The sequence below is a fragment of the Ambystoma mexicanum genome, chromosome 11 (genome assembly GCF_040938575.1).
Source record: "Ambystoma mexicanum isolate Mex_15411 chromosome 11, UKY_AmexF1_1, whole genome shotgun sequence".
NCBI lineage: Eukaryota > Metazoa > Chordata > Amphibia > Caudata > Ambystomatidae > Ambystoma > Ambystoma mexicanum.
Genome location: NC_090934.1, coordinates 86739697 through 86765579, shown reverse-complemented (window position 1 = coordinate 86765579; position 25883 = coordinate 86739697).

Here is a 25883-nt window from a genome sequence, read left to right as displayed (position 1 = left end):
ATTGAACATGACAATCTCGTTCACGGAGGAGGGCATAGTATGCTCCACTCCAGGAATGCATTATTCAAATGTATGCGAAATGATTAGAGCATACTCAGGACACATAGCCATGAGGGCCATACCATTGGAGCCAGATGTTTTCGCCTACGGCATGCGTGTGCTTATGGCAGGATTGCCAGGCCTTGCAGATAAAACCATGAGAACCCCTGATGAGTTTTTATTCAGATCAAGAATACCTGTGCATGAGGATGAGAGTCAAGTATTTCCCTTGATAATTCATACAGCAGCAGTGCAAGGGAATGTAGCATTGGTTGATGGGTACAATGATGAAGGCAGACAATGGTATGCGATTATCGCCATTGAAGAAGGGTATTGAGTGACTGACGTCACCGATGACGATCGTTTGAAGAACAACCAGACTCAGAAGAGACAAGGGTGGAAGTGAGTCTCATCTTTTGGGTAAAAATGATCAAAAGAGAAGTGCCTCAGAGAATGATGGGGCACTGAAGCATCCGGAATATTTTGATGAGGATATAGCTAAAGTGCCTGTCTCAGTATGGACTACAGGACCCTATGACGTAGGCCTCTTGAAGGGGGTGGGAGAAGTGAAAATTAAACTAAAGCCAGAAGCAATTTAACTGAGAGTTCGACAATATCCCATGTCTAGAGAAGCAGACAAAGGGATTTTTAAGACAATTTTTGCCATGATGGACCAGGGCATCTTAGTGACATCGGAGTCACCATGTAATACGGCAGTTTATCCTGTCAAGAAATCAAAGGGGGGGTCTTGGCATTTAATCCAGGATTTACGAACAATAAATTATATTGTTGAGGCTGAGTTCCCTTTAGTCCCTAACCCATCTACAATTCTATGTAATATACCCGTCGAGGCAAAATACTTTACGGTGATTGACTTGAAAAATGCCTTTTTCTCAATCCTGTTGCACCGTGACTCGCAAGATCTGACGTCTTTCAGGTTCAGACAGATGCGTCTGAAAAGCACGAGACTGCCACAGGGATACTGTGAGTCTCCGTCTATTTTCAACAGAGTCCTGCAGATGGACTTAAGCAATATTGCATTAGACAGTATCGTCTTGCAGTATGTGGACGACATCCTAATCTGCAGCACTACAGAAGAACAATGCAGGCACGATTCTATTCAGCTATTGACTATACTGGCTGAGAAAGGTTATAAGGTTGACAAGGAAAAGTTACAATATTGTCAACAGGAAGTGTTGTACATAGGCCAGCTGATCTCACATGAAGGCAAGAAGGTGACCCCAGAAAGGGCTGAAGCCATATTGAACACGGCTAAGCCACACACGATAAAGCAAATGCAGAGCTTTCTAGGCCTGTGCAACTATGTTAGGGCATGGGTTTTCGATTACAGCTCTTATACTAAGCCTTTACTTCAGGCCCTAAAGAAGGCCGATTTGACAAAGGGAAAGATTGAATGGTCTGAGACGATGGAGAAAGGGTTTTCTGAACTCAAGAAAGCGATTTGTACAGCTCCAGTTCTCGGAATTTCCCAATTATGCAGAGGAATTCTACCTGTTTTCACACACAGATGGCAGCTTTATGACGGCAGTGCTCGCTCAAAGAACCTCGCTGGGGTGTAAGCTACAGTGGGAATCTGGACCCAGTAATGTAAGGCCAATTCCCATGCAAAAGTGACAACCTTTGTAATGGGATGCTCCATGACGTTGTACGTCGAGCACTCATTGTTTGCCATCCTAGAGAAACCAAAAGGCACATTGACATCGTAAAGAGCTTCTGCATATGAAGTAATCATATCAAACCCATTGATTAAAATAGTCCGATGTAAGATAGTGAACCCAGCTATGTTTATAGCAGAGCCAGTCACTGAAGGAGAGCCGATACATGACTGCACAAATTATGAAGAATTCTATGATGAAATCCCCAAGGTAAAAGAAAGCGCCTTGGCAGGAGGAGAGATCGTCGGTTCTTCGAGGATCGACCAAAGCGATGGGCAAAGATGCACAGGCGTTGCTGTGATGAAACACATAGCAAATGGAGAATTTCGAGTACTTGTTAGTGCGTGAATACCATCTCCTTACTCAGCACAGGCTGCAGAATGATTGGTCCTGAACTCGCCATTGAGAATCACGCTGACCAGGAAGTAACGGTGTATAGTGACTTTGCCTATGTGACGTAAACCGTGCACGTGGGCTTAGCACGCTGGAAAAGGAGGGGCTACCTCTGAGCAGATGGCACACCAGTGCAGCACGCAGGCCTATTGGACAGGCAACTACAAGAGGAACTGAAGAACAAACCGACAGAGATTGTATCTACATGCACACATGGTCCAACACAAAGGACAAGCACCAGGTCTTCAATACAGCTATATACCGGACCAGTGTTAAGCTGGTTGGCATGGGCATTTGCACGCAGCAGAGAAAAGATGCATGAGGACCAGGAAAGAGCAGCCAGACTCTTATCTACTCAAATGGCGCAAATGAAGAGACTTGCGCCATGGACCGAAATACCTGAAAACCCTCCAGCAAGGAAAAGTCAAACAGAGGCATTCAGGGAGGTAGTTGTAGCAAACTACAAGAAAACACTGAGAATCAAGAGAAGTCTACATTAAGATAATAATTAACTGAACGATTACCTGGACAGCACAGCACATCTAGGGAACAATATTTGGTACCATCATATGAAAGAAGTTGGAAGACGAAGTTCGGAAGGAGAGTGCCTCGTTTGTGCACATCTACCATACAGCATGGGGAAATCCAAGATCTTCGTGGCTGTCGAAATAGATGTCCCGACAGCAGATTGTCTGTCACACGTAGCAATGTGCATTACCAGAGGCCAGTTCATGGGAAGTGATGCCTCATTGATATGGGCAACCGAGACAGATTACCCCGATGAAGATGATTACGTTCAAGACATTAAGATGAGAAATAGAGCTCACACTAGGAATCACGTGATCAGGCATGAGAAGCCTGAAGTTAAAGGAGCAGGAATAAGATGGGAAGTAAACCCAAGACTGAACATCCAAGGAACAACTCCAGAAGAGGCTCAAATTTGGAAAAACAGAGGCCAAATGCAGATTTGGGGAACAGTGCTTTCACCAAACGGATGGGAAGAAGGAGTAGTGATCTGCCGAACTTGGATGGTCCTTGGAGCCTGCAAAGAAGCAATAGAAAACTCACAGAGGTTGGGCAAACCTCTATGGCTGAAACTCTTTAAGATTACTGACATGGGTCGAAGACAGAGGAGGTCCCTTGCAGATAGTGCCACTAGAAAACCCAAAATTGTGCTTCAGGAACAATGGCACAAGGAAGATGGGAGAGAATCAGAACTGCGGACACATTTTTGAAGCTCCAGGAATGACGCATGGAACTGCAGTAATTATGGATCATTATTGGGCGTGTGGATCCAAAGCATATCTAAGACTGCCGAAAAACCCGGAAGGCATATGCACAATAGTGAATGTTCACGTTCCAGCACTATTAATCCCGAAGTGACCTGAATATTGATATTTTCCCGAAAGCAGATGCTCACTTGAGGAAAAAGAGATCTGTGGAGCTGGTTCCCCGAATGAAGAGAGAGAATTACTTCTCTGCCAAATAAGAAGAAGCATTTCATGCAATCCCATATGAACACAGGCTGTTCAGCCTCACCTCAGTGTTCACAACAATCCTCATGCCAAGATTCCAGGTTGGAGCAAACACTGAATGGTTGCAGATAACCAGATGGGAATTATTGCAGACAATAAAAGGATTCAATGCGATCAAGGAAGAGTTAAGAGCAATTTGTCTGATGACTCTCCAGAACAGATACGTTCTTGACATGGTCACAGCTATGGATGGAGGAGTTTGTGCAAAAATCGGCAAATCATGTTGCACATTCATACCTTCTCACGACAAAGAAAATGGAACTTTAACAGAAGCCATAGGTATGCTGACAAACCTACAGAACCAGATGATCAATGAAACCGATGAAGTTGATGATGACGGCTGGTTCATTGTTTTCATGGGTTCCACAATGGATGGCGGATGCATTCAAGTTCTTAGGAGCCCTGCTAGTAATTATATTTCTAGGATTTTGTGTTATGAAGACAATAATCTCGCAATGCCAGAAAACTGCAAAGAAAGCCATAGGGATGAAGATCATGATTGATGTCCAACCAGGATGGAAGCCCAGAGACCTAACTGATGATGAAATAAGAGACTTTGTGAAGGCCAGCAAATATTCGCCAGAATGTACAAAGTTTCTGTATCCCAGGAATTGCAGGAATTATGAAGGAAAATGGATCTATTGCAGCCGGAATGGACAATGTCAACTAATGACATGGAATAATGACGAACATGTAAAGACAGCAGGAAACCTGAAAGGAGGGATAAAAATATGGACTCCAAAGAGACAATCCTTCAAACCACCATGTACAAACCCAGAAGATGAAGAAGAGATGAATACAGGAGAACCAAGTGAGATGAATCCCAAGGAGGAAGCGGAAGTGGTCGATAAACCGACCAGAGGGGGGAGTGTAAAGGAGGTCCCAAACACAACCTGCACTCCAGTCGCCCATTGCGAAGTACCAGGAGCGTTCACACCGAGATATGTGACGTATGATAAACAAATAAACCAGCATGGAGCCACATTAGGGCTCTGCCCAGTGCCTATCAGAAGAACAATACCTATTGAAGTACCAATAACCAGGCAACCATAGGCAGTAAGGTATCCATTGAGACAACCCTAACAACAAATGACACGAAATGAAGACTGTTTAAACACTGTCCCAGAAGAAACTCAAAAGGCCTTATTTGAAGATGAATGGTGACGACACAAGGGCCTGGACAGACATACAGATGAACGAAACGATAACCAAAGGATGACCCACATAGACGAAATGCCATGGATAAGGATATCATGGATGTAGAAGGAAAGACGATGTTGAAATATAAAGAAACGTAACTTTCAAAACTTGCAACCCTGGTTCCCCTCCTTTCCAACTCCTCCTCACCTGAATCACCGGCTGAATCTTCTTGGAGTTCCGTCTTCTTTTTCCTTCGTGTCTTTCTGGTTTATTTACTCCTTCTTTGATGCAAATTCGGGCGTGACTCCCCGGAGGCCACCGTGACCGGATAGGAACCAAATCCCAAAAGCTTCCCAGGAGCCAACCCGCTGTTCCAGGGAAAAAGCCGTAAGTTGAAAAAAAAACCTGTGTGAAATGTCTTCTTCAGGTTGGGTAGAAGAGTAGAAGCGAGTCCAGTCCTTTCTTCGGTGTAGTATGATCGAGAGAACTGAGAATTTGTGTCCAAAAGGCAGTTTATAGTAGCCGGTGATGCCGAAGGAACTGAGGCACACCAGGAGCACAGGAAAATAGTCGGATGGTAGAAGTACGCGAAGACAGCGAACCAACGAACTGGAGATTAGTAGCCTAGAAAGGCTAGACTTTAACTAGAGAGGAGAAACTCCAGGTGGAAGAAACAGAGAAGAATAAACAACAGGAAGCAATAATAGGTAGCAAGAGATTCAGAAACACAGCGCTGGTAAGATACGAAAGTACTTTGATACAACGCATCAGAGCACTGGTGCGTTGTGCGTAAATACGTGCTGGCGGCCATCTTAGATGATGCATAGACCGCAACACGAAGCTTCCAGCATCCATGTTATGTGTACTTCCATCGGTTCCAAACCTTCCAATGTCGATGCATTACAGTATGCCCCCTTCGATGTCGGACACCAACTGGCTTACTCGGGTACAACCTGTGAAATTTTTGAACAAGTCTTGGAGCACTTATATGGGTTTTGGGCTCCCAGGTTCTCTCTGATCTGGGATATCCCTTCCAGTGTACCAGATACTGCAAAATAGCTTGTCGATAACATGAATCAACCAATCTGTCCACTTTGTACTCCTTGATTTCTTTGAGATCTGCTACACTCATCTTCTTAACACTCTTCTGATAAGGATCTTCCACATAAGCCTTTAGTAAGGAAGTATGGAATACCGGGTGTATTCTCTTGAATCGAGGTGGTAGCTTCAACTTGTAAGCAACAGGATTGATCTTAGCCTCGATCTTGTATGGGCCGATATATCTTGGAGAAAATTTGCCCATACGTGTCCAGCGAGGTAAGTACCTGGTGGATAACCATACCATTGAACCAGGGCCCCATTAAGGATTTGGTCTTCTCTTAGCATCGGCTAATCTCTTGTAGTTCCTTCTGCTCTCCTCTAGAGTCTGCAAATCAACTGATGGGTTTGTTGGATTTTGAACACTACCTCGTCTACTGCCGGAGCCTTGGTACTTCCGGCTGTATTGGTGGGTAGAAAATGCGAATGATAACCATAGGTACACTGAAAAGGACTCATTCCGATAGCTGTATGTACTGTGTTGTTATATGTGAACTCCGCCATGGGTAACAATGATGCCCAATTGTCTTGTTCCTTGTTACAGAAACACTGCAGATACTCCTCCAGTGTGGCATTTAGTCTCTCTGTTTGTCCATTGGACTGAGGGTGGTATCCTGAAGATAATGCTCTATGGATCCCTAGTTCCTTACGCAAATTGGACCAAAATTTAGAGGTGAATTATACTCCTCTGTCCGAGACGATCACTCGAGGAAACCTGTGCAGTCTTATGATGTCTCGTAGGAACACAGAAGCTGTCTCAGAAGCGGAAGGCACTCCTGTTAGAGAGGAGAAATTAGCCTGCTTGGAAAAGGAATCAACAATAACCATTATAGCTGTCTTCACTTGGGAAGCAGGTAGATCTATGATAAAGTCCATAGATAGATTCTCCCAGGGACGAGAAGGTAAATCAGCTTGCTGTAGAAGTCCTAGAGGCCTCTGTCTAGAGACCTTTGCACTAGAACATACCAAACAGGAGTTAACGTATGAGTTAACATCAGCTCTCATCGAAGGCCACCAAAAACTTCTGGCCAATAGTTCGTAGGTGGCCTTTTGTCTCCTATGACCAGCTAATGGGAGATCATGGCAAAAATGTACTGCCTTGGCTTGAAGTTGCGAAGAAGGAAGAAAGAGAGTCGAATTGTAGAACCGTAATCCACCTCTTTCTTGAAGACCTTTAGACATTAGCTTCTGTCTCGTCCATGTCTTGTATTCCTTCCTAACCTTCTGAAGAAAGCAGTTGATCACTGCTATAAATCTTGTGGTAGGCAACATCCTTTCCTTCTCAGTAGGTGTAACCTCCATTCCTTGTTCTTCCGACCAGCTTCTAGAAAGGGCGTCAGGTACTCCATTTTGTGAGCCTGGTATATATGTTATCTGGAAATCAAAGTTGGAGAAATAGTATGCCCATCTGGCATGACAGGAATTGCGGCATTCCATCTGCTGGAGAACCCGCAGATTCCTGTGGTCAGTGCGAATTAGAAATGGATGCGTGGTCCCTTGTAATAAATGTCCCCACTCCTTGCAAGCTCTTCTCATAGCTAATAGTTCTCGCTCAAGTACAGAATAGTTTCGTTCACTGACGGTAAGAGTACGCGAATAGTAGGCGATGGGATGTTCTACTCCTTCGTTATCCTCTTGTAACAACACAGCTCCGAGGGCTCCGCCTGAAGCATCTGCTTCCACGATAAAGGGTTTTGACTGATCCGGTTGAATAAGCACCGGAGCTGTGGTAAACAGTCTCTTGAGGTCCGAAAAGATTGCTTGTGTGGTAGGATTCCATTAGAAGACACTTCCCTTCTTGAGAAGCATTGTCAGAGGAAGTACCATCTCCGAGAAGTGAGGAATGAAACGACGGTAGAAATTAGCCAGACCAAGAAATCTTTGAATATCCTTAGGAGAAGAAGGTTCTGGCCACCTGAGAATGGCCTTTACCTTATCCGGATCCATCCGTATTCCATTAGAGGATAAGATGAAGCCGAGGTAAGGTACTTTGGTTGCCTCAAAGGTACACTTTTCGACCTTAGCGTACAGACGATTGTCCTTGAGCCTCTGCAGTACTTCCTTAACAAGGGTTCGATGTTCAGTTAGAGTGGAAGAGTAGATCAAAATATCATCCAAGTACACTAATACGGAAGTTCCTAGCATATCAGCGAAAATGTGGTCCATAAACCGCTGGAACACCGATGGGGCGTTGACTAATCCAAACGGCATCACACAATACTCGAACAACCCCAACGGTGTTCGGAAGGCGGTCTTCCATTCATCGCCTGCATGGATCCTGAGTAAGTGGTATGCTCCACGTAGATCGATTTTAGTGAAGATCTTGGAGTCCTTAACAGCTTCAAGAATGTCCCTTATCAAGGGCATGGGATAACGATCCCAGACAGTAATTCTGTTTAGTTCTCGATAGTCTATACATGGGCGTAGTTCTTTCATTCCCTTCTTTGCTACAAAGAAAAGTGATGCACCTCCGGAGGATCTTGACTTCCGAATCAGACCCCTCTGAAGATTGGAGTCCATATATTCTTTCAAGGCAGTCCTGCTGGGACAACGGATACATCCTACCGAAAGGTAGTGAGACTTCCTCCTTTAAGTCTATCCTGCAATCTTCAGGTCGGTGAGGTGGGAGGAGTTTGGGAACAACATCTTCAAAAACCTCTTGGTATTCTTGATACTGGACGGGAATGGCGGAAATAGAAACTGTAGACTGGTTGATAGGGCAAGCAGGGACTTCAACCAGTTGCTCCTTGATGCAATTCCTTCCACAGAAATCTGAGTTAAAACTCAGTCGATTAGCACTGCAATCAATAGAAGGGTTGTGAAGTCTCAACCAAGAAATGCCAAGTATTACTGGAAAATGAGCAGCCCTGATAGTGTCAAAGATTATCTCTTCGGTATGATCCTTCATGGTTGCCTGTAAAGGTAATGTTTCCATAGAAACAGGTCCTGACAACAATGGACGTCCATCAACACCTTCCACAGGAATGGGCTTCCTCTTCTGCCTGAGCGGAATTACCTTGTCTTGTGCCCATGAGGAGTCAATAATGTTGCCTGCAGCACCGCAGTCCAACATGGCTAATACCGGAATCGACGTTCCATTAGTAGGGATCAATGATACTTGAAATATCATCAGTCGGTTGTTTTCTCCTGTGTTAGTGGTGTTGCAAGTGTTTGCCACCTTCCCCGTAGTCTCCCTTGCGTAGACTCGGGATTGCGCGTTTCCCGAACGCCGAGATGGAATCTCTGTACAATCTTTCAACTGATGATCTGAAGACCCACAATACATGCACAAATTGTGTTCTCTCCTTCGTCTTCTCTCATTAGAAGACAGAGGTCCTCTGGTTGCACCAATTTGCATTGGTTCCTCTGCAGAAACACGATCCTTAAGTTGTGCACCAGTTTGGTATTTGTATTTGTATTTATTTTATTTGTATTGCGCAAACCAGGCCCGTAGGTTACCAGGCGCATTTCTTGAAGCAGTGGTTACATAACACAACAGTTTACATTACATATAACACAACAGTTTACATTACATGGAGACATATAAACAGAACATAAGGCTTGAGCAATAGAGTAAGATCACATTGCGGATTCAAGAACAGCTAAGTAGACATGCTTATCAATTAATCTTCAGAGGAGACTAGCCAGAGTTTGGCTTTGTGTTTGAATGAGTTCAGGGTGGGCAAGTTTCTGATAGAGACAGGCACAGAGTTCCACAATTTGGCTGTCAGAACTGGGAAGCTGGCCCCACCGGCTGTTTGGCGCTTGAATCTAGGGTTCAGTAGGCTCTGGCTAATGGCAGACCTTAGTGAGGGAGGTGGGATATACTGGGTAAACCGGGAGGATAAGTAGCTAGCGGCTTGGTTATTCATGCATTTGTAGGTCAAGGCAAGAGATTTTAGAGAGATCCTTTGGGAAACAGACAGCCAGTGAAGGTTCTTCCTAGTTTCAGAGATATGGGCTGATCTAGGGATGTTGAGTGCTGCCCTGATGGCGTTATTTTGTGTAATCTGTAGTTTGTCCAGGTTACAATGGTTGGTGCCTTGGTACAGAGCATTACAATAGTCAAGTTTGGACATGACTAAGGTTCTAGCAAGGGTAGTGCAGTTCTGAGAAGAGAGAAAAGGGCGTCAAGCTGTGATCAGCTTGCATGTGTAGGCAGAGGCTGCTACTACTGCATTGGTTTGTCTGTGAAGGGATAAAGTGGAGTCAAGGTAAATTCCGAGTGTTTGAGTATCTTTGGAAACTTTTATGGAGTTTCCGTCGATATTGAAGGAACTGAACATGGGGTTCAAATTGTTGAGTCTTTGCTGAGTCCCAAGGATGAGGAGCTCTGTCTTGTCGTCATTAAGACAGAGCTCATGATGTGCCATCCAGGTTTGAATGACATGATATATGTCATTCAAAGCTTTCGAGTCTACCGTATAGTCGCCTGTGATGGGGATGAGTATCTGGGTGTCATCGGCATAATTGGTGTAGGTGACACCCAGATAATCAAGCACATCGAACAGGGGTTTAGTGAAGACATTGTAAAGGGTGGGCGATACACACAATCCTTGAGGGACCCCGCAGGGCACTGCCGCAGGGTCAGCAGAGGAGGTGGGGGAGAATACCCTCATATGTCTATTGTCCAGGAATGATTTGATCCAGTTCGTGGCATTGTCAGAAAAATGGGCTGCAGTTTTTAGGTGATGGCAGAGGATTTGGTGGTTGACCAAGTCGAAGGCAGCGGATAAATCTAGCAGTAGTAGCAGGGCTAGTTTACCTTTGTCTTTGAGATCCTCAATTTGGGTTTTGAGGTCTAAGAGGGCTGTCTCCGTACCGTGCTTAGGTCTGAAGCTGGATTGTCTGGTACCTAGAAGGTTATTGGTTTCCAGATAGTCCTGTATCTGCAGATATGCAGCTCGATCTAGGATTTTCGGGAGAAATGGGGCCGTCGTGATGGGCCTATAGTCAGTTGGCACCTCAGGATCCAGAGTTGTTTTTTTTAGAAGAGGGATAACCCACGCATCCTTTAAGTTGTTAGGGACCACTCCCGATTGAAAAGAGTAGTTGATAAAGGTTGTAATGAAGGGTGCGAGGTCGTGGGCAGATTCCTTAGTGATAGGAGCTGGACAAGCATCCCCTTGGCAGTTTGACGGTTTTAAGTTGCCGATGATTTTTTCAACCTCGAGGGTGGTGAGCGGCATAAAGCTGAAAGGCAAGGGAGGGTCTAGGGTGGTAGTTATGGGTGGCAAGGTTTTGCTTGAGAGGGGCATATGGAGAGAATTTTGTTTATCATTGATTTTACGTTGCAGAGTGGTTATTTTGTTGAGAAGTGCATTTTGTATATTGTTGCCCCAGGTGCTGTCTTTGGTGCATGTGTTGGGGGTAGGTGATGGGGATTCTAGTTCTTTGAGAATTTTGAAGAGTTCTCTTGTGTTGGATTCTGCTTGGGATATGCAGAGGTTGTAAGTCTCTTTCTTGGCTTGAAGGATGGCTTCCTTGTAGTTCAGTGAGGTGATCAGGAGGGAGGCTTTATTGGTCGCACTAGGTTGACTTTTCCAGAGTGCTTCAGTCTTACGCTTTTCTTTGCGTAGGTTGTTAAGCTCCCGTGTGAACCAAGAGTTCAGGTGAGACTGTTGTTTGGATTTGCGAATTTTTAGCGGGGCTATGGTCTCAATAGCTTTGAGCAGAGTACTGTTGAAAGTATCTACTAGGACAGTGGGGTCCTTGTGCAACAGGGCACATGTGTTCAGAATAGGGAGGATGAGAGGAAACAGTTTCTCCCTGGTGATATCCTTTTTATTTCTAGTGGGTATAGCCGGGGCTATAGTAGGTGTGGGCTGAGGGTTGGTGGCTGGCATGAGGAAGGTAATGACGTGGTGGTCAGACCAAGCGCAGGCAGTATTAGAGCTGACAGTGGTATTACAGTTGAAGTCTGCTATCCAGTCTAGCGTTCTACCCTTGTTATGGGTAGGATCATGAATACGCTGCTGGAACCCTAGGTTGGTGAGGGTAGAGGCGACTTTGGTAGCCATGTGATCCTTGGGATCAGAAAGGCCGAGATTGAGGTAACTTAATATCAGTACCTGGGAATTAGGTTTCATGTTGGCAGACAAGGTGGAAGTGACATCGTCCGTGAAGGAGCCAAGTGGACCTGGAGGTCTGTATATAAGGTGGAGTGTTGCTGTGTTAGTAGGAGAGAGGGATAACTTTACTGATAGGGATTCAGCAGAGCTAAATTGGGCATTAGCAATAGTTTTCATGGTGATCTTGTCACTGTGTATGAATGCGACTCCTCCTCCTTTAGACAAGTTGGATTGTCGATCATTTCTAATAATAGCATAACCCTTAGGTATGGATGGAGCAAGGAGTGGGCCAGATGCATCATGTAGCCAAGTTTCAGTGATGGCTAAGAAGTCAAGGTTTTGGACAGTGATGAGGTCTGCGATGTCAAGGGCATGCGCCGTGAGGGATCTAGCATTGATAAGGGCTCCCTTGAGTGATAAGGTAGGTGTGGTGGGGAAAGGTGTGTTAGGGGGTGTGGGTGGGATGAGCTGTGAGGTGGCGGTGTGGTTGCACTGAATGCAAGGTGGTCGGGGTAGTCTGGATCTAAGTCTAGTGTTCCTGTATTGTACAGTGCAAGGAAGATTAGGTGTCGGTTTGGTGGCAAAGTGTTTAAGACACAAGGCTGGGTCGTTAAGGTAGGGATTCGAGGGAGGGCCAGAGCAGTGGAGCATGGTGGAGGGCAGGGTGTACATGTGGGGAGACTTAGGGGTACTGGCAGGGGGTGTGGGTAGCCTAAATGAGAGGATCCTAGGACGGCTATATGGGTAAAGTAGAGGCAAGCACAGGTCAGTGACCACATGTCGTGACCTGATAAGTAAGGTGATGTTAAGCAAGGGGGGGTTTCAGTTGAAGTGACCAAGAGGCTGAGACTCCCAATGAGATCTATATTCAAAGTATTACTTGTAGACTACTAGTCAGCAGGACAACAGGCTAATTGGGCTGTAGTGGCAGGCTAGATGCGACTAACAAATTGCATTGTAGTGACAGGCTGCAAACAAGTTAAAAATCATCATATGGAGGCAGGTTAGATGCGACTAACAGATTGCATTGTAATGACAGGCTGCAAACAAGTTAAAAATCATCATGTGGAGGCAGGCTAGATGCGACTAACAAATTGCATTGTAGTGACAGGCTGTAGGCAATATAAAGAGACACAATGTGGAGGCAGGCTAGATGCAATTTTCCAAGACCTATGGTAGACTTGTGCAGTGCGATAGTTATCCTAGGTTACTGTAAACGCTATACGACAACAGGTAATAGGCTAGTGCAATAGTCTCAACAGTTATGTAGCAGTACACAACATACAATACAGCAATGTCAACAACCAAGAAGTCATTGAGGCTGGGTGACTGGTTAACACAAGTATATGCAAAAAGTAGTTAATAATCTAGCAAGGGGGCAAGTGTCACTGGAACCCAGCAAGCTTCAAAATACTTGCGCATGTGTAGGTAGGCTTTTAGCAGACTGTGGTCGGGGACAGTAAAGTAGGACTTACGTGCTACGCGCGTGCTAGATCAGGCCATAGTATAGTAAATCTATGCGGGTCTGCAGAACATGCGTGCTGGTCATAGGTAGAAGTAGCCCCAGGCTAGGTGCAGTCAAAGGTCAGTAGATGGGCCGTAAGGGTAGTGGGGCGGGCAGCATAACTGGCTGACGGCCGTACGGCAGACAGGCACAGACAGGTGGTGCCCTTGTTGTCGGCCCTTAGTGGGAAGACAGGCTCTCGCCTTCCGGTGACCCCGCGTCACAGAAGAGTTGGAGGGCGGCCAATGGGCATCGAGCTACGTTGCTAGGCAACAATCAAAACAATGTTGCGGCCGCCATTTTGCTGAACTCCTCGAACACCGAGGCCGCGATTTGTGCTCGAAATGCACAATGAAGATGAAGATTCAAAGGGCGGAATGTGCTGCAAATTCGGTCAGGGGGTGCATCCAATAACGATGCACACGCTTACCCTCCGGTTTCAAAGTTGGGAGGCGAACGATCGGCGACGATAGCACACGGGCTCCTGCATCCTGCAAGTTGATGCAAAGGCTACTGCCTCGTGGGCTCGCTGGTGGGTGTGGGTAGGTGGTGCTCTTTGTAGGTACCCTTGTTGGCCAGGCCGGCTCTCACCTTCCGGTGACCCCGCGTCACAGAAGAGTTGGAGGGCGGCCAATGGGCATCGAGCTACGTTGCTAGGCAACAATCAAAACAATGTTGCGGCTGCCATTTTGCGGAACTCCTCGAACACAGAGGCCGCGATTTGTGCTCGAAATGCACAATGAAGATGAAGATTCAAAGGGTGGAATGTGCTGCAAATTCGGTCAGGGGGTGCATCCAATAACGATGCACACGCTTACCCTCCGGTTTCAAAGTTGGGAGGCGAACGATCGGCGACAATAGGACACGGGCTCCTGCATCCTGCAAGTTGATGCAAAGGCTCCTGCCTCGTGGCCTCGCTGGTTCCATTGGAGTCCTCGACCCTTCCGTTTTTCCTGGCGTCTCTCATTCAACCTGAATTCTATCGAGAGTACCAAGGACACCAGATCGGAGAACGTCTCGGGTCTTTCGACCCGTGCCAACTCATCCTTTATATCTTCGTGCAACCCTCTTTGAAATATGGTCTGCTGCACAGTGTCTGGCCATCCTGTTAAGCTTGCCAAACCTTGGAAGTGAGAAATATAAGTCTGTACGTCTTGGTTACCTTGCTTTACGTCCATAAGGGTCTCATATGTAGAGTACTGAACCTCAGGTCTTTCGAACCTAGTCTTGAAATTGCGAACAAATAAGTCGTAATCATTTACCGAAGGGTCATCAGAGGTAACTAGAGGTGTTGCCCACTTTAATGCGCTACCCGTTAGGTTAGCTATCAGGAATCCAACCCGTGATCTACCTGACTCAAAATTCCTCCTTCTGAAAGAGAAATACACGGTACAAGCGTCGAGAAATTCCTTCATTCCCTTAGGGTCACCATCATATTTGTTAATAGACAGGGTCATCGGCGGTAGTTCACCTCTTCCTTCATCTCGAGTAGCTATTTGTTGACGAAGAGCTTGATTTTCAGCCTGTAGATTCTGCATATCGACTCGTAGCGCTTGAATGGCATTACACATTTCGTGAACCTGTTCTGGAGTAGCCATCCTCTTTGTCTTTTGGCGTTGTATACTGTCAAAACTTGCAACCCTGGCTCCCCTCCTTTCCAACTTCTCCTCACCTGAATCACTGGTGGAATCTTCTTGGAGTTCCGTCTTCTTTTTCCTTCGCGTCTTTCTGGTTTCTTTACTCCTTCTTTGATGCAAATACGGGCGTGACTCCCCGGAGGCCACCGTGACCGAATAGGAACCAAATCCCAGAAGCCTCCCAGGAGCCAACCCGCTGTTCCAGGGAAAAAGCCGTAAGCTGAAAAAAACCCTGTGTGAAATGTCTTCTTCAGGTTGGGTAGAAGAGTAGAAGCGAGTCCAGGCCTTTCTTCGGTGTAGTATGATCGAGAGAACTGAGAATTTGTGTCCAAAAGGCAGTTTATAGTAGCCGGTGATGCCGAAGGAACTGAGGCACACCAGGAGCACAGGAAAATAGCCGGATGGTAGAAGTACGCCAAGACGGCGAACCAAGGAACTGGACATTAGTAGCCTAGAAAGGTTAGACTGTAACTAGAGAGGAGAAACTCCAGGTGGAAGAAACAGAGAAGAATAAATAACAAGAAGCAATAATAGGTAGCGAGAGATTCAGAAACACAGCGCTGGTAAAATACGAAAGTACTTTGATACAACGCATCGGAGCACTGATGCGTTGTGCGTAAATACGTGCTGGCGGCCATCTTGGATGATGCATAGACCGCAACACGAAGCTTCCAGCATCCATGTTAGGTGTACTTCCATCGGTTCCAAACCTTCCAAGGTCGATGCATTACAGTAACTGTAAAGCAGGATGAAGATATTCAACCAGCTAAATGCCTGTACATATGCTTGTAACCGCAAGAAGCTAAGAAAACAGTGCGGCTTGCTATGCTTAGTAGAAGAATAGAGCGGCAAGCGCCAACTATATATCTACCTCAATGAAGCACGCTATATAAGTTCAAATCCACTTTATACAAAAGCAAAATTAACCCAGGTTACTAGAGGTCAAACAGGCCAGGATTCGTATTCGAGCATAAGCAAGAAGAGAGGGCTGAATCAAAACTCAGCAAGAAGCAGCTCATGCCTAGGAAGTGGAGGTCAAACCAAGAGAGGGAAGCAGACAGTAACTTCGGAGAATTGAAACTTAAGAACAGAGCAGTCTGCCCCGGGAAGGTCGAGATAAGGAGGCCCAGGCAGGTGGCAAGCCTAAAAAGGACTTAAATGCAAAAAATAGAAAACTGAGCGAATTCACGGTGTGCTAACACGTGACCAGCCAAGCACGAAGAGGCACCAACGTCTGATGTCACCCAACCAGAAGATACCATAATTTTTCCTGACAAGAAGCTACAGTTTCGAGGCCGACCATAAGCCAATTAATTGTCACATAGCTCTAAAGTACTGATTGATGGAAGGGAGGCAGGGTGAATCTTGGGGAATCCTGCATCTGGTTGACCATTCTGCATGCTGCTAATTAAAGTGGAGATTTATGCATTGGGTTGAAGTCAACCCAATCACAATGGACCAAATTATCTAGGGTCCTATAGATAGTAGAACCAATGAAACGTCGTACTTTTGGTGACGTCTGCATGAGTAATGTTAGAGGGAAGGGCGTAGCCGCCCACCTGATAAGGGTTATCCAATCCTCACACTCCGTTACCATATACAGATATAGCACCTATACTTAAGTTACCTTTTCCAACCAATAGAATTGCATGACAAAGTTATGAGTGTTACACGTCAATGATATCGAATTTTGGGTATAACTGTTACTGTTTGAATGAAGATTGTTGGGAGTTGAAGCGAGACGGGCTATCGCATCACTGTTGATTTCCATGTTTCCCCGTTTCTTATACTTGTCATTAAACAGACTCCCCTTTGCCAAACCATTGTGTTGTCCTTATTGATTGGTGTTGGAGTAAGAAATCCTACAACCCTTCCTCCTCAAGGTGCAGCTATCTTGTCTTAAAGTATTGGAGAGCGAGCTCTGACTCTATGGGCCGGTCAGGGGTCACTCACACTCGAGTACACAGCCACGGCTCTGTAGGTCAGCAAGGTTGATGCAACATAGACCAAAATTTGGGGAGGTGGCTAGAGCCCGATCTGCTCAATGGTGTTGCACCACTACAGCACTGTCTGGTGTCCATTTCCCGAATCGCTCCAGGCTGTAGCTGCTGCAGGGGCCCAGAATAGGGTGGGACACAGAACCTTTTTGATGTGTGTTCCTGCTCGGCACCTTCATTATCCTGCCAGTGTGATACCTTTCATGTTCGACACCCTCATAGTCAATGAGGGTGACGAATGGGAGAGGTGTCCTTCTGCAAATGTACTCGTCTGACTCTTGAAAGAGCCAATGGGGGCCCCTCCCGCGCCCCGCTCGGGTACGCTACTGTATTGTGTCTATAATAGCTCAGAGAGCAACCGCTTTTTTGGCTTCTCAACTTAATCTGGCAGGCAACTATCTAGACTTCTTTATGAGGCTACATTATCCACCTGAAATGGCCAACTCGCTCGGCCACACTCCTACCCCCAAACCACAACTTCTTGTCTGCTGCACCGGAAAATAATTTTTTTTCCTTCGCCCCCCTTATCTGATAAAACCAGCATTTAGTGACACTAGAACCATACATCCTATTTAGAATATAAGTAGAAGCCATGTACGTAACTGCTTACAAAACCGGGGTGTGGCTGACCCATGGGGTTTTCGGAAAAACATCAAACGACTGTGACTCAATAAACCAGTTTAACATGAACACACAGTCTCTGGAGAGTGGGGGCATAGAGAGTTGCTCCAAGCAATTCTGAAACAAGCACTGCTTCTAGGTTCCATTAAGATCACGCGAGGCTATGAAATGAAAAGGACACATCCAGATTCACTGCCGGGGTGGCTGAAAAATGGCTTTTCCGTCCCTCTGCCACTTCACCTGCATGCGCACGATGGTTGACTTGCACTTTGCACTCTGCTGATGGTAGACCCATGCTCTATCCAGTGAGCTGTGCAGTGCTAGGAATGCTGTCAGAAATTGAACGAGGGAGGTGACAGCCTGAGGGCACCAGCAAAGGCAGCCTGTGCGCACGTTTAATGTTCCGAATTAAAGGACTAGGTTGTGTGTGGAATAAGAGTGTAAACATGGGGGAGCTGTTGTAACGCTCACCTGGTTCCCACGGAGGCGCGGCGTCGAAGGCGCAGAACTCTGAAGATGGACAGGAAGGGCCCCTCTATTCTGGCTTCCCTGGCTCGTTGGATACCCTCCTGTGCGTGAAAAGGGAATATTACCAACTGTGGAACAATGCTCAAGCCTCCCACTCCCTTCCAACCCTCCACGATACCTCCTCCACGATTCCCCATGAAGCCTCACCTTAGGGCTTGGAAGGATGAGCTCTCCATCCTGCTTCTGATGCAGGGGCGCGTTGAAACCCAGTTACTTCACTGGATTGAGGATTGATGGGAGTTCAGGTAAGCTTGACTGTTCAGGTAAGGCGCTGTAAAAGTTCTGTTCAAAAGTTCAAGCTTAATAATAATGTTCGTTGTTGTCATGTCCTCTCGACATACCCATCACCCACACCAACGGGGAAGACACAGCAGGCAGGATGTACGAGGGGGCAGTTCCACCTCTTTTCGCCCATTTCCTTGTTGGCGTCTGCCATGGCGCCTCATTCATGCCAGACGGCGCTGTGGTCGCCGACTCTGCTCCCGCGTACGGGAGCGATCACGTGATTAATCATGGGAACTGCTAGAGCCAACGCTGACGTCTATGTGTTCAACCAATCAGGAATGACGTCCGATATCACGTGACGCCTTTTTACGGTCAGGTGACCAGTCATGTGATTTTGGATCCTTTTAAAAGGAACCGAGGAGATTCATTCAGTGCTTCACAGCTGTTTCAACCAGAGAGACCTGTTTGGCCTTACTCCTCGTATCTTGTTACCTTTTGGATTTTGACCACGGAACGTTATTTGGATTTGTACTGGACAACCCTTGGATGCGACACTTGCTTCTTGAACTTTGGAACTCTTGACCCCCCATCTGATCTTGGATTTTGCTCTGGTTTATTCCTTCTGTTTTGGCGAACTTTGTAAACCACGAACTTTTGACAACCACGTTCTGGCTCCAGGTGTGAGTCGGAGGAACTACAGTATTTTCCAGCCTGCTGTTGGTCTTCCCCTGTCGTCTATTCAGGTTTCCCACCTGTTCCATCATTCCCCGGGTAAGCTGTATTGGTTATTCTTGATTGCTTACACTGCCATTGTTGATCATAGCGATTCTGAACCTAACCTTTGCCTTACAGCACTCAGGGGTCCTTCCGGTGTTCCCGGTATCCAAGAGACGACATCACTCATCACCTGTGGCCTCAAAGATTGTTCGGGCAGTGTATTATATCTGCTCGAGCGGTACTTGGGGACGGAGGTATTCTATAGCTGCACGACCATCAAGGTGGACATCAGGATCAGATCAGAATAGACTGTGAAGCCTACTGGTCGTCCAGCAATGGATACCTCCTCCGGGGACCCCGTGACGGCTTTAATGCAGGCAGTGTCAGCACTCAGGACTGATATGGCAACCGCCACTGCAACACTTCGAGCGGACTTGACCGCAGCCACCACAGCTTTACATCATCGCCTCGACACAGTATTGAGTGCTAGTCAGCCCCTGCCTGCAGAAGCTGCTTTTGATGAAGTTAGTCCTCCTCCTGCTATACCCCCTTCTTTCCCTGCCGCTCCTGTGGTAATTCAAAACCCTTTTCCTTTGGCTGCTCCTGAGAGATACCAGGGCGACCCAAAGAAATATCGCACTTTCATCAATCACTGTAAATTACATTTCATGTGTCGTCCTCAGGCTTTCCCCGATCCTGTGTCAAAAGCAGCATTCCTTCTCTCCCATTTATCCGGGGTAGCCGCCACATGGGCCAATCCATTGTTAGAAAACAATCATCCTGCACTTTATGATTTTGAGTTATTGACCCAAGAGATGGCGAAAGTATTTGACACCAGACACAAAGCACAGTCCAGAGACATGGAACTTTTGGATCTCACGCAGGGTCAATCGAGCCTAATAGAGTATATCACCAAATTCAACCAGTTGTCTGCTGAGACTTCCTGGCCGGAAAATAAAAAGGCTGTGGTATATTATCGGGGGTTGTCCGAGGTCATGAAAGATGCCCTGTCTGTTGTACCTACGCTCCCCACTGTATATACTGATTTGGTAGACCTAACGCTACAACTCGATGCCAGGCGAATGGAACGGCGTGGGGATGTGTCCTCTTCACTATCTCTACCATCCACTACCACTACCACGGTCACTCCTGAACCCATGCAAATAGGTGGGATCCGCAGCCCCATTTCACATATTGAGCGAGAACGCAGGCGAACAGACAATGCCTGTTTTTACTGCGGTCTCCCCGGGCACTTTGTTAAAGAATGTCCTCGCCGTCCAAAGAATAGGCATCAGGGTTTTCAGAAGACTCGCCCCTAAAATCAGAGGGGGGAGCGAGTATTATCCGGAATACCTCTGAACCAACCTTCGGTCCTGTACGTCCTATTACAGTTCAGGCCATTCTGAAACATGCCACAGATTCCCACGCAGTGTCAATAGTAATAGATTCAGGTGCTACAGGCTGCTTCATTGATATAGCATTGGCCCGTTCATTGAATCTTCCCTTGGTCACAAAAAACTGTCCCGAACCAGTCCAGGCGGTAGATGGTTCTTTGCTTACATCTGGTCCGATACTGCAACAGACAGCCCCATTAGAGGTGATTGTCCAGGAAAATCACAAAGAAACAATGTCCTTTGACCTCATTGCCACTCCTCAGTTTGGTGTGATTTTAGGCATTCCTTGGCTAAAACTACACAATCCTCTCATCAATTGGGGAACAGGTCAGGTATCATTCGAGTCCGAAATATGTCAATGCTATTGCCTACTGGCAACACCCCAATCCTCCAGTCCCGCGGGAATCTTGGGTAGTCTAAATTCCATGGCAATAGGAGACAACAACGAGCATCACGATACACACACGGTAGGGGCTGTCACGGATGGGATACCTGCTGTTTATCACGATTTCTTGGCGGTATTTGATAAGAAATCTGCAGAAGGCCTGCCACCGCACAGACCTTATGATTGCCCCATCGATCTGGTCCCTGGTGCGTCTATCCCAAAGGGCCGTATCTACTCTCTGACACAGGTAGAGGAGCAAACCTTGCAGGACTATATTCAGCAGGCTTTAAAGTTGGGTCATATTCGTCCATCTACCTCTCCCGCTGCAAGTCCTATTTTTTTTGTTCCGAAAAAGGAAGGGGACCTTCGTCCCTGTGTCGATTATAGGCGCCTGAATGCCGTTACGGTGAAGAACCGTTATCCCATACCACTGATCACTCCATTACTGGACAAACTTACCCATGCTACCATTTATACCAAACTCGACCTTCGTGGGGCATACAATCTCATTCGCATACGTGACGGTGACGAATGGAAAACTGCATTCTGCTCACGACAAGGTCTATTTGAATATATGGTTATGCCTTTTGGCCTTTGTAACGCCCCGGCTACTTTTCAACATTTCATGGACGATATTTTCAATGATATACTGAACACTTATGTAGTTGTTTATTTAGACGACATACTAGTGTTCTCCACCTCTCTTGAGGAACACACAAAACATGTCAGGGAAGTACTGTTGCGTTTGCAAAACAACGCTCTTTATGCCAAGCCTGAGAAATGTTTGTTCCACACCAATCAAGTTGAATTTCTGGGGTTTCATATCTCGCCCAAAGGACTTTCCATGAACCAAACCAAGGTTCGGGCGATTGATGACTGGCCGGTTCCAACCAATCTAAAACAGTTGCAATCATTCCTGGGGTTTGCAAACTTCTATCGGAGATTCATATCAGGGTTTTCTTCGGTTGTGGCTCCACTCACGGCACTTACTAGTCCTTCTGTCCCTTATGTATGGTCCACGGCACAACAATCTGCTTTTGATCTATTGAAAACCCTGTTCACCACCGCTCCAGTATTACAGCACCCTGACCCCGATCTTCCTTATATTCTTGAAGCAGACGCTTCATCTTTTGCTTTGGGTGCAGTGTTATCACAGATCTGTCCCACCACCAACCGTTTGCATCCAGTCGCATTCCATTCACGCAAATTCACGACCACCGAATCCCATTATACAGTCACAGAAAAGGAACTGCTGGCTATTAAGGATGCATTACAGGTTTGGAGACATCACCTTTTAGGTGCCAAACACCAAACCACAGTGTATACTGACCATAAGAACCTCCAAGACCTTGCTTCCCTGAAATGCACAAACAGTCGACAGGTTAGGTGGCATTTGTTCTTTGCCGCGTATGATTTTGTGGTCAAACATAGACCTGGTGTTGGTCATGGTAAAGCCGATGCTCTGTCTCGTTCACCTGGGGGGGAGACACTTCCTTGTTTTCCGGACACCCTGTTAGGAAAAAATCATGTAATCTGTCTATGCACACCAACTCCTTCCTTGTTGTCTGATATTCGCCAATGGGTCTCTCAGTATCCACAATCATTGGCAGAGTGGGATCTGGTTATACAAGATGGACTGCCTTTTGTTCATGGTGGTAAACTTTTTCTACCCACAAGTGAGACTCGAAACCAAGCACTGACCTGGTCCCACGACGCTGCCATCAACGGCCATCCTGGACAACTACGCACTTTGGATCTTCTTAAACGATGGTGCTGGTGGCCCACGATGAAGCGTGACGTGTGTGATTACGTCAATACTTGTGCCGTGTGTGCCCAGGGTAAATCACGCAGGGGGCGACCCTTGGGTCTTCTTCATCCTCTCCCCATTCCTCCACGACCTTGGCATACGGTCTCCATGGACTTAGTCACTGATCTTCCTCGCACCCAGGGGTTTGACACTATTTGGGTCGTAGTCGACTCGTATACCAAGTTTGCACGTTTCATACCTTGTAAAGGGATTCCTTCTGCCCCAGTTCTGGCCAAACATTTTTTCAAACATGTGTTCTGTCTTTTTGGTTTACCCCATGTGTTGGTCTCTGATCGTGGGTCCCAGTTTACTTCCCGTTTTTGGCGGGCCCTTACCAATCTGTTGGGCATTGATGCCCGGTTTTCCTCCTCATACCACCCAGAGAGTGATGGGCAGACGGAAAGGACCAACCAAACGATGGAGCAGTATTTGCGTTGCTTGACGCTGCAATATCAGGATTCATGGCTCAATTTACTACAGCTTGCAGAGTTCGCATACAACAACGCTCTGCACTCCTCTACTGGTCATTCCCCGTTCTTTTCCCTTTACGGTCAACATCCACGTACCCTTCCCATTCCTGATTTTTCCTCTTCCAATACCCCCGCCGCTTCTGCTTGTGCCCGAGACATTGTTTCTGTTCACGCTCAAACTTTGGTCCATTTACGTGAGGCCCAAGCTTCCATGAAAGCGGCTGCCGATAAAAAGAGAGCTGTTCCTCCAGTTTACAAAATAGGGGATAGGGTGTGGCTTTCCACTCGTCATCTACATATCCCCGGCTGCCGCAAACTGTTGCCACGTTTTGTGGGTCCTTATAGGGTGGTCAAGGTACTGAACCCGGTGGCGTTGCGTCTGGCGGTGCCTTCTGCCTGGCGGATCCATCCGGTTTTCCATGTTTCCCTCCTTAAACCTTGCCTTGGATCCACCCGCTTGGGTTCACCTCCTGCTCCTGTTTCTGTTTCTTCACCCGATGTTTATGAGGTCCGGGCTATCCTGGGTTCCCGTATCCACAAGGGTGTCCTGCAATATTTGGTGGATTGGTTAGGTTATGGCCCTGAAGATCGGTCATGGGTTGCTTCCCGGGATGTCCATGCTCCCCGTTTGTTGGCCCGTTTTCATCGAGACAATCCTACGAGCCCACGTGGTCGTGGGCCTTTGGGGGGGGGCTCTGTCATGTCCTCTCGACATACCCATCACCCACACCAACGGGGAAGACACAGCAGGCAGGATGTACGAGGGGGCAGTTCCACCTCTTTTCGCCCATTTCCTTGTTGGCGTCTGCCATGGCGCCTCATTCATGCCAGACGGCGCTGTGGTCGCCGACTCTGCTCCCGCGTACGGGAGCGATCACGTGATTAATCATGGGAACTGCTAGAGCTAACGCTGACGTCTATGTGTTCAACCAATCAGGAATGACGTCCGATATCACGTGACGCCTTTTTACGGTCAGGTGACCAGTCATGTGATTTTGGATCCTTTTAAAAGGAACCGAGGAGATTCATTCAGTGCTTCACAGCTGTTTCAACCAGAGAGACCTGTTTGGCCTTACTCCTCGTATCTTGTTACCTTTTGGATTTTGACCACGGAACGTTATTTGGATTTGTACTGGACAACCCTTGGATGCGACACTTGCTTCTTGAACTTTGGAACTCTTGACCCCCCATCTGATCTTGGATTTTGCTCTGGTTTATTCCTTCTGTTTTGGCGAACTTTGTAAACCACGAACTTTTGACAACCACGTTCTGGCTCCAGGTGTGAGTCGGAGGAACTACAGTATTTTCCAGCCTGCTGTTGGTCTTCCCCTGTCGTCTATTCAGGTTTCCCACCTGTTCCATCATTCCCCGGGTAAGCTGTATTGGTTATTCTTGATTGCTTACACTGCCATTGTTGATCATAGCGATTCTGAACCTAACCTTTGCCTTACAGCACTCAGGGGTCCTTCCGGTGTTCCCGGTATCCAAGAGACGACATCACTCATCACCTGTGGCCTCAAAGATTGTTCGGGCAGTGTATTATATCTGCTCGAGCGGTACTTGGGGACGGAGGTATTCTATAGCTGCACGACCATCAAGGTGGACATCAGGATCAGATCAGAATAGTTGTCTAATTGCAGCAAGCGCTAATGCTTATGTCTTTTTCCCCTTAGGGGCCGGGGTTCGGAGTGCCGGAGATATGGCGCCGACCCGAAGTGAAACAGTTCTGGATGAGCGCTCAGGTAATGTCTTTGCATTCGCTCATTCAATGTCTTTGTCTTTTTTCCCCATAGGGGCCGGGGTCCGAAGATGCCAGGAAGCGGCAGGATCCGAAATGCAGTAGAAATAATCCAACAGGTAAGACTTAAAAGGAAACTGAGCTTTCCTTATTCCTTTTCTCCCTCTCACCTTTGTTCTTGTCTTTTTTCCTCTAGGCGCCGGGGCGTAGCTGAATCCGGAAGATCGCTGCTGAAGATGGAAGCGCCTTGCAAAGGTGAGTAAAATGCAGCGCTGCAGCGATCGAAACGAAATGCCTTTAAAATGATGTCTTCCTTTTCAGGGCCGTTGGAGAAATGACTCCGGGATGCAGATTTAGCAGGTAAGGGCTTTTCTTCTCCTATTCTCTTCCTTTCTCCCCTTGCAGGTGTTCCAGGGTGCTGGCAGGCGTGGCTGAAGTCAGGATGCAGGAGCTGACACGGTGAGCGTCCAGCTGCTAGGTGCAGAACAACGCGAAGCACGTGTGGCTGTTCGGGTGGGGTTTAAATAGCCTTGGAAGAAGTTCCTGGTATGTATCCTTCCACCAATCAGGTATGTATCCTTCCCCGACCACACCCGGGTGGTGAAGTAGTCCTACAGGTAAAGTAGTCCCATTCAGGCCTCAAGAGGGCCTGGATGAAGCAGCAAGGTCTGCATCAGGTAAGTGTGCACCCAAGCACTTAAACACATATCCTCTTCTATGAGCCTGGCGCCTAAGGCGCCAGGACTGAGTCCAAAGGGCCCCGACTTGGGCCCGCTGAGACTTCCCTGGGGAAAATGATGTCTGCCTCTGGGATTGCTGGGCCCGGCCTGGCTCCTTGGAGGTAGGCATCATGACAGTACCCCCCCCTCAAGGCCCCTCCCAAGGTCTTTTCCTCTGGGGGTTTTGGT